At 41.8% G+C, this 15,788-nt stretch overlaps 1 long non-coding RNA gene across 1 annotated transcript in view; it reads right to left on the bottom strand.

Annotated features, from left to right (window-relative positions):
* The window catches only part of LOC119542137, a 167,775-nt gene that overhangs the window by 44,729 nt on the left and 107,258 nt on the right, over nt 1-15,788 (bottom strand). The window contains exon 2 of the long non-coding RNA XR_005218423.1: nt 11,568-11,679. This is a non-coding gene — a long non-coding RNA (uncharacterized LOC119542137). The remainder of the gene's footprint in view (nt 1-11,567; nt 11,680-15,788) is intronic.

The raw sequence follows: 15,788 nt of genomic DNA, 5'->3' as shown, positions 1-15,788 counted from the left end.
CAGAGGACCAATAAGGAAACTGAAAACCTAAACAATCTGATAAATGAATTTGAATTAACAGACATATATAGAACATTACATCACAAATCACCAGCATACACATTCTTCTCTAGTGCTCACGGAACATTCTCCAGAATAGATGACATGCCGGGCCATAAAACAAGCCTCAATAAATTTAAAAAGACTGGAATTATTCACAGCACATTCTTTGATCACAATGGAATACAATTAGAAGTCAATAACCATCAGAGACTTAGAAAAGTCACAAATATCTGGAGGTTAAACAACACACTCCTAAACAATCAGTGGGTTAACGAAGAAATAGCAAGAGAAATTGCTAAATATATATAGACAAATGAAAATGAAAACACAACATATCAAAACTTACGGGATGCAATAAAGGCAGTATTGAGGAGGAAATTTATAGCTCTAAATGCATATATTAAAAAGGAAGAAAGAGCTAAAATCAAAGAACAAAGGGAACAACTGAAGAAGCTATAAAATGAACAGCAAACTAATCCTAAACCAAGTAGAAGAAAAGAAATTACAAGGATTAAAGCAGAAATACATGACATAGAGAACAAAAAAACAATAGAGAAAATAAATAACACCAAAAGTTGGTTCTTTGAGACGATCAACAAGATTGACAAGTCTGTAGCTAGACTGACAAAATCAAAAAGAGATAAGACCCAAATAAAATAATAAATGAAAGAGGCGACATTACTGCGGATCCTGAAGAAATTTTTAAAATAATAAAAGGATACTATGAACAACTGTATGGCAACAAACTGGGTAATGTAGAGGAAATAGACAATTTCCTGGAAACACATGTACAACCTAGACTGACCAGAGAAGAAACAGAAGACATCAATCAACCAATCACAAGCAAAAAGATCCAATCAGTCATCAAAAAGCTTTTCACAAATAAATGCCCAGGGCCAGATGGCTTCACAGGGAAATTCTACCAAACTTTCCAAAAAGAACTGACACCAATCTTACTTAAACTTTTTCAAAATATTGAAGAAAATGGAACACTACCTAACTCATTTTATGAAGCTAACATCACTCTAATACCAAAACCAGGGAAAGATGCTGCAAGAAAGGAAACTACAGGCCAATCTCCCTAATGAACATAGATGCAAAAATTCTCAACAAAATACTTGCAAATTGAATCCAAAGACACATTTAAAAAAAAATCACGCACCATGACCAAGCAGGGTTCATTCCAGGCATGCAAGGATGACTCAACATAAGAAAATCAAACAATGTAATACAACACATTAACAAATCAAAAGGGAAAAATCAAGTGATCATCTCAATAGATGCTGAAAAAGCATTCAACAAAATCCATCATTCTTTTTTGATAAAAATACTTCAAAAGGTAGGAATTGAAGGAAATTTCCTCGATATGATAAAGGGCATATATGAAAAACCCACAACCAGCATAGTACTCAATGGTGAGAGACTGAAAGACTTCCCTCTATGATCAGGAATGAGACAAGGATGCCCGCTGTCACCACTGTTATTCAACATTGTGCTAGAAGCGCTAGCAAGAGCAATCCAGCAAGACAAAAAAGTAGAAGGCATCCAAATTGAAAAGAAGTAAAACTGTCATTATTTGCAGATAATATGATCTTATATTTGGAGAACCCTGAGAAATTGACGACACAGATACTTGAGCTAACAAAAAAAAATTTAGCAAAGTAGTGGGATACAAGACATTACATAAGTCAGTAATGTTTCTATACACTAGAAATGACCTAATTGAAGAAACACTCAAGAAAAAGATACCATTCTCAAAAGCAACTAAAAAAAATCAAGTACCTAGGAATAAACTTAACCAAGGATATAAAAGACCTATACACAGAAAACTACATAATTTTACTGACAGAAATAGAAGGGGACCTAAAAAGATGGAAAAATATTCCTTGTTCATGAACAGGAAGGCTGAATGTCATTAAGATATCAATTCTACCCAAACTCATCTACAGATTCAATGCAGTTCCTATCAAAATTCCAACAACCTAGTTTGCAGACTTGGAAAAGCTAGTTATCAAATTTATATGGAAGGGGAAGATGCCTTGAATTGCTAAAAACATTCTAAAAAAGAGAAGCAATGAGGGAGGACTTACACTTTGAAGCTTATTATAAATCCACAGTAGTCAGAACAGCATGGAACTGGCACAAAGATAGACATATTGATCAATGGAATCGAATTGAGAATTCGGAGATAGACCCCAGATCCATGGTCAGCTGATCTTTGATAAGGCCCCCAAAACCACTGAACTGGGACATAATAGTCTATTTAACAAATGGGGATGGGAGAGCTGGATATCCATATCCAAAAGAATGAAAGAGGACCCCTACCTCACACCCTACACAAAAATAAACTCAAAGTGTATCAAAGACACCTCAATATAAGAAACAGTACCATAAAACTCCTAGAAGATACTGTAGGGAAACATCTACAACACCTTGTATTAGGAGGTCACGTCCTAGACCTTATAACCAAAGCACAAGCAACAAAAGGAAAAATAGATAAATGCAAACTCCTCAAACTTAAAAATTTCTGTACCTCAAAGGAAGTTGTCAAAAAGGTGAAGAGGCAGCCAAATCAATGGGAAAAACCATTTGGAAACTATGTATCTGAGAAAAGACTGCTATCTTGCATATATAAAAAAGTCCTACAACTCAACGACAATAGTACAGAGAGCCCAATTATAAAATGGGCAAAAGATACGAAAAGACAGGTGTCTGAAGAGGAAACACAAATGGCCAAAAAACACATGAAAAAATGTTCAACTTCACAAATTAAGACCACAATGCAAATTAAGACCACAATGAGATCCCATCTCACACCAATTAGAATGGCTGCCATTAAACAAACAGGAAACTACAAATGCTGCAGAGGATGTGGAGAAATTGGACATATTGATCAATGGAATCGAATTGAGAATTCGGAGATAGACCCCAGATCCATGGTCAGCTGATCTTTGATAAGGCCCCCAAAACCACTGAACTGGGACATAATAGTCTATTTAACAAATGGGGATGGGAGAGCTGGATATCCATATCCAAAAGAATGAAAGAGGACCCCTACCTCACACCCTACACAAAAATAAACTCTTATTCATTGTTTGTGGGACTGTATAATGGTACAGCCACTTTGGAAAACAGTCTAGAGATAGAGTTACCCTTCGATCCAGTAATTGCACTTCTTGGAGTACACCCAGAAAATCTGAAAGCAGTGACATGAACAGATATCTGCATGCCAGTGTGCATAGCAGCAATATTCACAAGTGCCAAGAGATGGAAACAACCCAACTGTCCTTCAACAGATGAGTAGATAAACAAAATGTAGTATATACACACGAAGGAATACTTCTCAGCAGTAAGAAGGAATGATGTCATGAAACATATGACAACACGGATGAACCTTGAAGACATAATGCTGGGCGAAATTAGTCAGGCACAAAAAGAGAAATATTGTATGTTACCACTAATGTGAACACTGTGAAAAATGTAAAATAAATGGTTTATATTATAGAATGTAGGGGACTTAGTGATAGACAGAAAATAGTGAAGGGGGAATGATAATCTAATAACAGATAAGTTGTGGAGGATAAACTTAATGTTATGGGAATGCTCAGGAACAACTATGGTTTGTTAATTTCTCGGGTATGGTAGAACAAGTTCGCAGAAATGTAGTTATTTTAGGTTATTGGTTTTTCTTATTCCTTTGTTGGGTTACAATCTATTTTCTTGGGGTAGGGTGGGAACATTTTGGAAGCAATGTAGTTATTTTAGGCTGTTTGTTTTTTCTTATCCCTTTGTTTTGGTTTTGTTTGAAATGTTTTTTTACTGTCTATTTTTTAATTTGTTGATAAAGTTAAAAAAATGAAAGAGTGTGAAGAAAAAGTAAATGAACACTGCAGGGAGGAGGGGAATGAAATATTTTGGATGTTCTTTTTTATTCTAACTTTTATTTTATTTTTTGGAGTAATGAAAATGTTCAAAGATTGATTGCAGTGATCAAGGCACAGCTATATATACTATGCACAACTGATTGTACACTTTGAAGGACTGTATGTTATGTGAATATATCTCAACAGAATTGCATTCAAAATAAAAAAGGAAGTTGTAATTCATGTAACAATATAGGTGAATCTTGAAGACATCATGTTGAGTGAAATAAGCCAGACACAAATTAACAAATATTGTATGAGCTCGAACAAACTCATAAAGTGAAAATCGAGACTCTAGGTTATCGGGGGACAGAGTAAGGATAGGTAACAGGGAGTTAAGGCTTAAAATACACAGTGTTCCTATTTGGAATGACAGAAATGTTTGGTAATGGATGGCGGTGATGGTAGCACAAGATTTTGAATGTAATTAATAGCACTGAAATATATATCTGAATGTGGTTAAAAGGGGAAATGTTAGGTTGTATAAATGGTAATAGAACAGCATTTTTTTAATTCCATGAAACATCGCTACACTAACAGTGAACAACACAATTATAAAAATGTGCTTTCACTAATTGAATCAAATGTGCCACATCAATGTAAGGTGTTAATAATAGGGGGGTAAATTAGAATCCTGTATTTCATGCATAATTGTTCTATAAACCCACAACTTCTCTAATAAAAATTAAATTAATTTTAAAAAGAAGCAGGGCTTGCATAGCCTGAATTTCAGGTAATCCACAGGGCACCTTTGTGTGAATCAGAACGAAGACGCCCCTTCCTCCAGGCAGACACAGCCTGAGCCAGTGCTGTGGCCAGGGGAACCCAGGCTGATTTCAGCCTCCACTTGCCCCCCACCCCTGCCCCATAGTAATGATGCCCTCGTGTAGTTCACAACCTGCCCAACTGAACATGGTGTGAGTTCCATTTCTGGTCTTGATGACCCAATTGGACTTCCTGACTTTGACCTTCCCTGCTTTTGCGGGCCTAAGTTCCCATGCACCATTTGTCCCTTTCCCTTTCTTGGCTGCCCCAGATTATCTACCATACACCATAGGTACAGCTCCTGACTGTGGAAAGCAGCTCTTGATTTAAGCACCTGGATGGTGTTTCTAGGAGCTCATATCAGTCCCCAAACAAGAGGATGCAAACACCAAAGCAGAAAATCAGTGAGTTAGAAGTCATCACATAGAGAAACCAAAGATAACATTGCATGGGAACCCCTTAAGGGCTCTGGATCCTCAGTGTCCAGCAAAGGAAGAGAATGAAGCAATATTTGTAGGAGTGGAGGGAAGGAAAGAAAGAAAGAGGGAGGAAGAATGGAAGGTAGAATCCCAGGGACAAGAACCCAGACAAGCAGAGCAGTAGAGAGAGGGAGCAAGGGTGGAAGGGAGATGGTAATTAAGGCTCCTGGTAACATCCAGTTGAGAGATAATTGTGTCTTGGGCTGGGTGACAACAGTGGACATAGAGAGAGGACATAACAGAGATATAATTAGGAAGTATATAGGATCATAGGGTTTGTCGGTGAGTTGGTGAGAGTGGAGAAAATAAAGCGAGAATTAAGGATGATTTCAGAGTGTCTGAGTTGAAAAAATGGATGCACGGTCTATTCATTTCTTAGAGCTGCCATAAAAAAAAATGACTCCAAACCAGGGGCTTAAAACAACAGAAATGGATTCTCTCCTAGTTCTGGAAGCCAGAAATCTGAAATCAAGGTGCTGGCAGCACCATGCTCCCTCTAAATGCTCTCCAGGAAGAAACCTTCCTTGCCTCTTGCAGATCCTGGTGATTGCCAGCCATTCTTGGCGACCCTTGGCTTGTGCCAGTATAAGTCCAATCTCTGCTCCGCCTTCACAGAGCCTTCTCCCTCTTCCCATAAGGACACCAGGCACTGGATTCAGGGCCCCACCTGATCCAGAGGACATCATCTTAACCTGGCCAAATCTACTGAGACCCTATTTCCAAATAAAGTCACTCACAGGTGCCAGGTGGACATGAATTTTGGAGGGCCACCATGGAACCCAGCAGAAATTGTAAAACCATTTACTGAGATGGGGAAATCAGGGAGAAAGGTCAGGGGCCAAGGTGAGAGTGAGAGGGAGCAGGCTCAAGAGTCATGTTCCAGAGTGGCAAGCTTGTAATATTTGTGTGATACACAAATGGAAATGGGGGCACACATCTAAAGTTCAGTCACATATGGGCAGAAGATATAAACTAGAGAGGAGTCAAGGCATAGGAGAGGTCCAAGGGAAGGTCAGCTTTTAGGAGTTGAAGGGAGGAGGATGAGCCAGACAAGGGATTGAATGGCACTGGGCAGGAAACTGGGGAAGTGTGGTTCCATGAAGGCAAGAGAGAAGGAAGAAATGGCCAGCAACATGGAAGCTGCTGAGAAGACAATTAAGACCAGACCACAAATATCCAGTGGATGAGCACCCCTGGAGGTTAATGTTTGTGGGGAGCGGGAACCGTAAATAATGCCTGTTCGGGTCGATTCAAGAGCAAATGGGACAGGATCAGTGCCTGTGAGTAGAGCAAACTCTTTCAAGGAGTTTTTCTTTAAAGGGGAGTAAATAAAAGGGGCGATACCCAGGGGAGTGAATCTCCCTGGCAACGTGGAATATGACCCCCGGGGAGGAATCTAGACCCAGCATCGTGGGATGGAGAACATGTTCTTGACCAAAAGGGGGACATGAAAGGAAATGAAATAAGCTACAGTGGCAGAGAGATTCCAAAAGGAGCCGAGAAGTCACCCTGGTGGGCACTCTTACGCACAATATAGACAACACTTTCTAGGTTCTAGTGCATTGGAGTAGCTAGCAGTAAATACCTGAAACTATCAAACTACAACCCAGAACCCATGAATCTTGAAGACGATTGTATAAAAGTGTAGATTATGAGGGGTGACAATGTGATTGGGAAAGCCATATGGACCACACTCCCCTTTGTCTAGTTTATGGATGGATGAGTAGAAAAATGGGGGAAGGAAAAAAACAAACAAACAAAGGCACCCAGTGTTCTTATTTACTTTAATTGCTCTTTTTCACTTTAATTATTATTCTTGTTATTTTTGTGTGTGTGGTAATGAAAGTGTCAGGGATTGATTTTGGTAATGAATGCACAACTATGTAATGGTACTGTGAACAACAGAATGTACGATTTGTTTTGTATGACTGCATAGTATGTGAATATATCGCAATAAAATGAATTTAAAAATAAATAAATAAAAGGGATGATAGCAGGAGGGGGATTTGGGTTCAAGGAATAGTTTTGTCTAAGATGGGAAATATTACAACATGATTGTGTGCTGATGTCAATGACACAGAGTTTAGAGAGGAAAATCGAAGGAGCAAGAGAGAGAGAATAGAGTTGCCAGAGAGATGTCCTTGAGAAAGTAAGAGGCATCTAGTGCATAGATGGAGGGGTGGCCTTGGAAAAGAGAAGGGACAGCTCATCCATTATACCTGGAAGGAAACAGAATGTATGGACAGAGCTACACGCATGGCACACATGCGGTGCTCAGGAGATAGGAGAACACACCATGTCCCTACCTGAGCCCAGAGTGGCTCAGCTGGTCCGCACCTGTCTTCTGGCCCAGACCCACTGCCTGCCCTGCCCAGGCTCTGCACTTACACCTGACCTAGCTGTGGCTGCCTGGCCTGATTCCTCTGCATCCTCCCAAGCCTGGCTGTCCCCCACTGCCCCTTGCATGGCCTTTCAACAGCTGGCCTCCATTCTCAGAGCTCCCATCCCTGAGATGTCCACCAAGACACCAAGAAGGAATGTCCTGGGCAGAAGCTGATGGGCAGAATGACATGGTCATGCCTTTGGCTGCCACGGCAGCCAGTGAGAAGCTGGCAGCCCCAGGGACTGGGCTATTTGCACAGCTGCACGGAGTCAGGTATCTCTGGCCAAATATTAATGAAGTGTCTGAATGGAAAAATTAAAATGCTTTGAGTTGCCATCTTCTTCCTCCCCTCCCTTCTAAATCAACCCTGTCATCTGCAACTTCTCCCAGAAATTAGAGGACCACAGCTGAGCCTGCTATACCTGCCAGAGCCAGGGGCAGCCTGGACTGAAGAAGGAAATTGGAGAGCAATGAATATCGCCGACACATCCAAGGCGGGCCGGGAAACACAGCCAAGGTGCTCTGTTGATTCTCTGGGTTGGGTGTCATCAAGCATTTCCAAGTGCCCAGCACGGCACAGCCGCAGAGAGCCTGCCGGGTGGTTGGGAACGATGGAGGAGGCTGGGGTGGATTCCTCAGGGTTGGGGCTATTTTCCTGATCTCTATAGGGGATAGGGCATTACCATAAGCAAATGCGCAGCAGGCTGGGGAGTCAGAACCAGAGGCAGCACAGCCCGGGCCTCTGCCAACCGTCCAGGGGCTCCGCTCTGATGCAGCTGCTCCCGAAGGACAGGGAGGGGACTCAGCCTCAGGCGAAGTGGGACTGCTGAGCCACTGTCAGATCAGGGACAGAGCCAGAAAGCACCGATTCATAAATATACAAACTAGTGGAGACAGCGCCTAAGCCCCTCCCTGCTGTGAGTCAGAAAGAGCGGGACTTCGGGTTTCCCTCTCAGAGAAACCTGAAGCTCTGTCTGTCTGTCTGTCTTCCTCTCTTTTTCTCTCCTCTTCTGCTCTCTCCCTTGGAATTTTCCTTTCTTTTCCTCTCTCCCTCAATCTATTTCCTTTCTCTACCTCTTCATTTTATTCTTTTTCTTCACTGCCATACCCTCTTTCTCTCCTCACCCCCTCTTCTTTTAAAATAATCAGGATAGAAGAGTATACTCAATAATATTTGCTGACTACCCTCTTCTGTGACTTTTGGTATCTAACCTTGAGCTAAAATTATTATATACTACCATTAAAGTGTCATTTAATTCACATAACAACCCCAAAAGGTAAAAATAAAATAATAATAATAATAATAATAGCTAATATGCTTAAATACTTACTCTATGCCAGACATTTTTCAAAGCACTTTCAAAAGTATCAACACACTTAATTTTCACAATAACCCTAAAGCTAGGGTTTTACAGATGAAAACACGGAGGCACAAGTAACTCTCCAAAGTCATATCATTAGTACTTTGCCGAGTCACAATTCAAACCCAAGGAGCTTGGATTCAAAGCCCGTGCCATTGAGACTCAAGAATATGAGTAACTTGTTTAAAGTTATCCAGCCAAGAATTTGTAGGACCAGGACTCAAGCTCAAGAGCAGCTGACGCCAAAGCCCAAAGTTTCTCTCCCACCAAGGGTAATACATGATGTCCCTGCTCCTAATTTGAAATACAAATGAGATGGACATTCTACACTTTACTAAGTCCTTGTTAAGTTTTGTTTCTTTTATAGCTGACCCTTGATGAATTTTTTCTCCCCAAGAATCCCAGAGTGTCACTAGAATTAAAAATTCCCCATCCCTTAGCCTACCTGAATACTTCTTTCCAAAGGAAACAATAAAGTACTCTCCCAGTGAAAAGTGCCATGAACTGGTATTGAGCCTTTTTTTTTTTAAGGATTCCTAAGTCCCAGTGATTCACTGTATTAGGTCATTTAACCAACACATTTTGAGAAGCCACTGTATTTTGGAGATAAAGTGTTTCCCACCCTCAGAAAGCTTGCAGTCCAGTGGGACAGATAAGGCAGGACCACTAATTCTCAGTCCAGGTAAGAAAGTGATGTGAGCCTTAAAATGTGAACAGATAAATATTACAATGGGAGCCTGGGGGCTAGAGGAGTTCTGGAAGGCTTCATGGGGAAGAGACACTAGAGCTGGTCTTTTAAGGATGTGCTGGATTTGGATATTTCAATTCTTGCCAAGTCTCAGCACCACCATTGGAAACCCTGAGGTAAGGAAGATGTAGGAGGTGGTGGAGACTGGACATACCCTCCACCATGCCCTGGAATTTGCATTTTTATGGCTTCATGCCCCCTTGACCTACATCACTTTAGATAGGATAATTGGTCTCTTTTTCTTAAATAAAAAGTCAAAAAAAAAATCTGTTTTGTTTTCCTATGTTTGTTTTTTTAGCTTCCTAGTTCCTCAATTCCAGAAAAACAAGACTATTCTTCTTAAAACTCCATTCCCCCAGGATGAGTCCAATGTCCAAAGTTATTAAACTGTTTTTCGTAGCCTATCAGTTCATGTTATCAAATCAAATGCATATGCTGAGCCTAGAAGCTTACTCATCCTTCATTCTTACATTTGTTTCATTTTGTTTTTAATAATTCCCCTTCATTTTGCTTTTCTCAGAATCCTAGTATCTTAGAGCTGGAGAGGCCTTGGAGGTCATCTAGGGATCCAACCCTCTGATGTCATAAACGAGACAATAAGATCATTATTCAAGGCCACTCCGCTCTGCCACGGCCGAGCTCAGGACAGACCCTGCATCCCTGCTTTGGTTCAAGGCTCCTTCTGCAAAAGCAACACACAGACATTGCCAGGGCCTTCTGCAGCTCCATGTTTGGGGCTCCCTAATAAGAACAATGTGTGCCCCCCACTGCACGACCCATGGCTCCTGACGGAGGCACGACAATGATCCAGGTGGCTCTTGGGTTTGACCAAGGTGTCATCATAGTGACTACTTCACAGAATAACACGTGCCACTAAATGTGACTTGAATATGGCCATGCATGCTTTTATAACCACAGGAATAGGAGACTGTGATTATGATAAACTAGCACCATCTCCCTATCTCATTCAGAAATACTTTTTTCTGTTTCTCACCAACATAATCTGCATACACCCTATGTTTTTAGCATCAGGGCTTGTTGCATTCCTAAATTGATCATATATATTGTTTGTCCCATTCTCTTGCAGGGTGATGACATGCCGAAAGCATACATAGGTGCTCTTTCAGTTGCTGAAAGCCAAAAACAACCCCTAAGAGTAGTGATGTTTTCTAGGGGGTAATCGCTGTGGATTTGGGGAAGGAATATCCTACATCTTGAAACTATACTCAAGAACATAAAGAGAGAAAATGAAACTCGAAAAAGGCTGAGAGTGAAAGAAATGCAGCCTTGAACTAACAATGAAATGACTGGGGCACACAATCATGTTGAAACTGCAAAATAATGGGGAATAAAGCAAATAGAAATAGTATTTTGCCTTTGTGCCAAAAGAAGTGGGCTAGGCACAAAATTCTGTAAGTAGAATACTCAGAGCTTGAATAGATATTTTTTTTAACTCAAATCGAAGTTCAAGAAATTGATTGTATTAAATGTCCTTAAAACTCTGTCCATTCAAACACTGTTCTAACACGTGAATGAAGTTATTTGTGTCTGTGCAGATGTCTGTTAGGGAAATCAGATTCAAGAGGGGACTTCTGAAACAGTATATGTCCTTGATGTTCTGATCACAGGCACTCATGACCAAATAACATTTTCTATCATCATGGAAAATTCCAGTAGCTAGGTCTAGGGTCTTCCTACTATATAACCTACTTTGAACATGGTCCTGAAAACTTTCTTGTACTGACAACTGCTGTTTTAAAGATTTAAAACAGCATTTTTATCAAGTTTTTCTTTCCCAGGCTTTAAATCCCAAATACCTCCCCAATCTCACATGCCCGGCCTGCAGGATCCTGTTCAAACACTCACCTTTGTATTGACGGTCTTCCATGACCTGGCTCTAAATTACTGTTCTGGCCTCCTCTCTCACTACTTCCTCCGATGCACTCACTGTAAGCACATGATGGGAGTGGCTCACTTGCTGCAAAATAAATAAGAATGTTCTGAGGGTGATTAAGGAAGAGTGCAAACAAGTGCTTCAGGAAGGAAGGGAAGATACTAGATGAAGACCTAGGATTCTCTCCACTGAGCTTCCCCCTCCCCATTGGGTCTTCCCATCCGGCTCCTACTTGTGTTACAAACAGTGGAATATAAACACCAACCCAGAACTGAAACAGAACGCAGACGAGGCATCCTGACTTCACAGCCAGGAGGCAAACTAGCACAACTTTAGTTGGCCCTGTAGGTCAACTAATTCAACCATGTAATTCAACCATTACAGAACATCGACTAAAGAAAGGGTACAACATAACGTAATACAGTTGATAAAAAGACAGGTGAGACTCCCTTAAAAATCAGGCAAGCAAGGAAGGCTGGAGAGGTCCAAGGTAAAGGTTATGATATCCCAATACTAATAACAGCCACCATTGTAGATGGAATTACAGTCCAAAACCTCAGAGATGCAACAAATAAAGGTTTACGGTTTTGTTTTGTTGTTGCCATTACTGAATTTGATTTCATTCTCAAGCTTCATTTTGTTCATTCAGTTTCTAGGTCTCCTTTCCTACTGGGTAGTACCCACATTCTCAAAAACTTAAATAACATCAAGGTGCAGGATGTAGAGAGCAGAATCCGATCCTCAGACATTCTCATCTGTCCATCTGGCATCTTCAGAGAATCCACACTGTTGTGTGTCTTGGTCCCAGTAGCAAAGCCTCCAAGCTGTCTTACACTTAAATTCCATCAGAGCCAGTGGGGTCCAGAAAAATCATTCCTCTGCTCCCCACGTTCCTGGGGCACACGGGAACCCTAAGAGGCTCTCTCAGTAACTTCTGCCTGGACACATTTTTACCCAGTCCTTCAAGGAATAATGGGGCACAGGGGAATCACTGGGTCTTGCTGTTTTCCCAGGCCTTATGTGGGAAAAGGGGCACATGTTCCTTCTGCTCTCAGATAACAAAATTAACTGTGAAATCCTATCATTTATTCTTCCCTAGGAGGAAGGGACATACAGAGCTCTTCTCAGGGATATCTAAGCCCCAATCTTCCCTTATACCGGCTCTCCTCTCTTCCCTCACTCCCTGGGTTACACTCCCTCAGGCTCCACTTTCTAGAGAAACCATGCTAGACCCAGAACTACGCCTGCCCCATCATGGGGCTCAAGGCATAATTGTTGAAAGAATGAATGAATCTCCTGGATTGGAGAATGGGGCTGCCTGGCAGCCTATAGGTGGTCTCTGTTCTGACTCAGTCTTCTGGAGTCTGGTTGGGTAGAACCAGGAGATGGGTGAATATTTGTTCACTGATAGCCTACTTGATAACCAGTCAGTGAACCAATGCAGCTTAGAGAGGCAGATAGTAAACAGAATTGTTAAATGAGGAATCAGAGCAAAAGGAAAACAGGATGAAAATGTAAGATGAAGTAGAATTAGCACCCAAAATGCATCCACAAACTCTGGAGAATAGACTCTGAGACTCCTAGCAGCAAAAGCAAAGAAGAAAACAGTCATCATTATAACATTCCTAATATCCAAAGCATTAAATACAAACTAGTTGGTTGAGAGAATGATGGCATTCCCTGGTCCAGAGACCTGAGAGAAATCATTCCCCAATAAAGAGAAGCATGCAGGGTGATAGGCAACACTTTCAATATCCCTATTATTTTCTGCTCTAGTTTCTTATAATGCCCTTAAATGAAGGCCAGTATGAAAAAGAAAGCAAGGTCAAGTCCATACCCACAGCCTTTCTGATGTCTGGCTCGATCCAAGGACCAAACTGATAAGAACTGGGATAGTTGTTCCTGACCATTTGGGGGTTGTGAGCCATTCTGAGAATCAAAAGGGGTGCTAGAAACATTTCCTGAAAGAGGTAACACATTTGCAGAGTCTCAATTTCAGTTCCCATGAGGTCTGACTGCATAGGTTTGTTATCCTTAGTTTCCATTAGAGCTAAATTATTATTATTGAGCTAAAAAATAACAATAACAACAAACAATAATAATAATAACAGCAACAAACGCTTATATAGCATTGTGTATCAGGCTCTTTTCTAAGCACTTCTACAAATTTTGCAAGCCCTTCCTCCCACACACACACAAACATATTTTTCTCAAGCAAGCTCATGTAGATTTGCTTTCCTTAGACAAAGAGTAGACATTAAAAAGCCACAATCTTTTTTTTTTTTTTAAGAAACCCTGTTCAGGAGACTCTGTCTCTCAGTGAAACAGGACTCCCTGGGGGGAGGGCACTGCAGCAACAGCATGAAGTGGTGAGGAAGGATCTGGAAAAGTGGAGGATGGAGAAGGGATTGACAAAAAATATATATTAATGGAAGACTCAACAATGTCGGACCATTTGATGAAAGGGCCATGGAGAGGGAAGAGTTAGATCTAGGTGAACTGGCACACATTACTTTCTTCTTCTGGGCCTCAGTGTCCCCGCTGGTAATACCAGGGCATTGGGCGGTTTCTGACTCTCTGATTCTGACCTGGCCCTTGGGCACTGCAGCAGTGCAACAGTGACTGATGTGTATTATGTGTGTTGATGGATCTAAAGTGATGGCCTTGAGGGGCTGCAAGAGCCTTCTGAACACGCAGGGAAGATTTAATTATAGTCTCTGCAGCTTTGTTGCCGAGTGTCTTTTCTTCATTCACCAAGACGTTTCAGAAAGGCCACCAGGTGCCGTGCCTTGAGCTGGGGACACCGAGATGAAAAGCAGCTCCTGGCCTGGAAGAGCACCAGTGTGCCCCAGCAGAAACTAGTTGTCAACCGCTGGAAAATCCATGAACATGATTTTGCTCTCCCCAAAACAAGTTAAATCCCGAAATCTAATGACAATGGGGAATAATGTCAGAGGGATCTGAATGCCATTAAAAAATAATCAGTGCTCCTATGCACGTTTGTCTCATTGCATATGCCTGAGGAAACTCAAATTTTTGTCCCAAAAGAAATAAACAGAAAACACCACTGTTGATCTTGAGAGGTGGCCTCGTGGGGCTGGAACACCAGTGGACAGGGTCTCGGTCTAGTCAGTCTTGTCGTGTCATGTCATCTCCACCAATGTTAATTTCCTTGTGCATAAAATAGCTGTAATCAGTTCTGCCTGCTTCTCGCACAAACTTTACGGCTACCACCTATTGAATACCTACAGTACATCAGATACCACACTGGGAAGTTTACATATATTTATCATCTCAATTCACCTTTGCAGTAATGGCACATGGGCAGGTAGCAATTTTCCGGTGTGGCCGAGGCCATGGAGAGTTGACATGATGTTGTGCAGTTCAAAAGGCTGTGTGGGGTGGAGGTAGGTTCTGAACGCAGGGCTGTCCCACTCCAAAGCCTGTGCAGCTCAAGTCGTCTTTGGGAGTCTGGAAACTGAAGGGGATAAACTTGGTGGACCCATGCCTAATTGTGAAATGCCTTAAATGCAGGACTGAGGAACAGCTTGATGCCATCCACTCTGTTGAACCATGTCCTCTTTTCACCTAGGCAATTCTGCAGGCAAAATTAAGAATCCATGTGTCCAAAGAAAGTGATAGGTTCTCAGCACTCACAACTCAGTCGGCAACTTCACAACTCGTGAAGAAATAGTCACGAGTGAATGGAGTTGGATAAAACCTTACCTCTCATCTCCATCTCCCTCCCTTCTGTCTCATCTCCCCTTCAAGGGAGGGCCCTCCCCCAAACCCCATCCCCACGAGCCAGGCATGCTTGCAGACTCACATAGGAATCCCGAATTAGCCCAACCTGCCTCCCAGCTGCTGGATGAGCCTAATTAGACCAAATTAATAATTTATTCAAGCAAAATGAGACATGCCAAGAACCTCCAGGGAGGCTGTAAAATGATAATGCCTTCTATTAAGGAAATGTGTCAACACCCAACGCAAAAGCTTTGGTTCCGGGATAGACACAGGAAGCCAGCAAGTTTGACATGATCCACCTTCTGAAGCCACCTGGTGGGCCCCTCCACCTCCATCTCTCCATGCGTGACATCTCCTGCCTCTCCAACACTCCTCCTCCTCCTCCCACCCATCCCCCTTCTGATCCTCTTCCTCCTCCTCTGTCTCCCCTCTTCTACCCCCTCCTTATT

The sequence above is a fragment of the Choloepus didactylus genome, chromosome 8 (assembly GCF_015220235.1).
Source record: "Choloepus didactylus isolate mChoDid1 chromosome 8, mChoDid1.pri, whole genome shotgun sequence".
Lineage (NCBI taxonomy): Eukaryota > Metazoa > Chordata > Mammalia > Pilosa > Megalonychidae > Choloepus > Choloepus didactylus.
The sequence above is the reverse complement of the archived record's forward strand: the minus strand, read 5'-3'. Positions and strand labels throughout refer to the sequence as shown.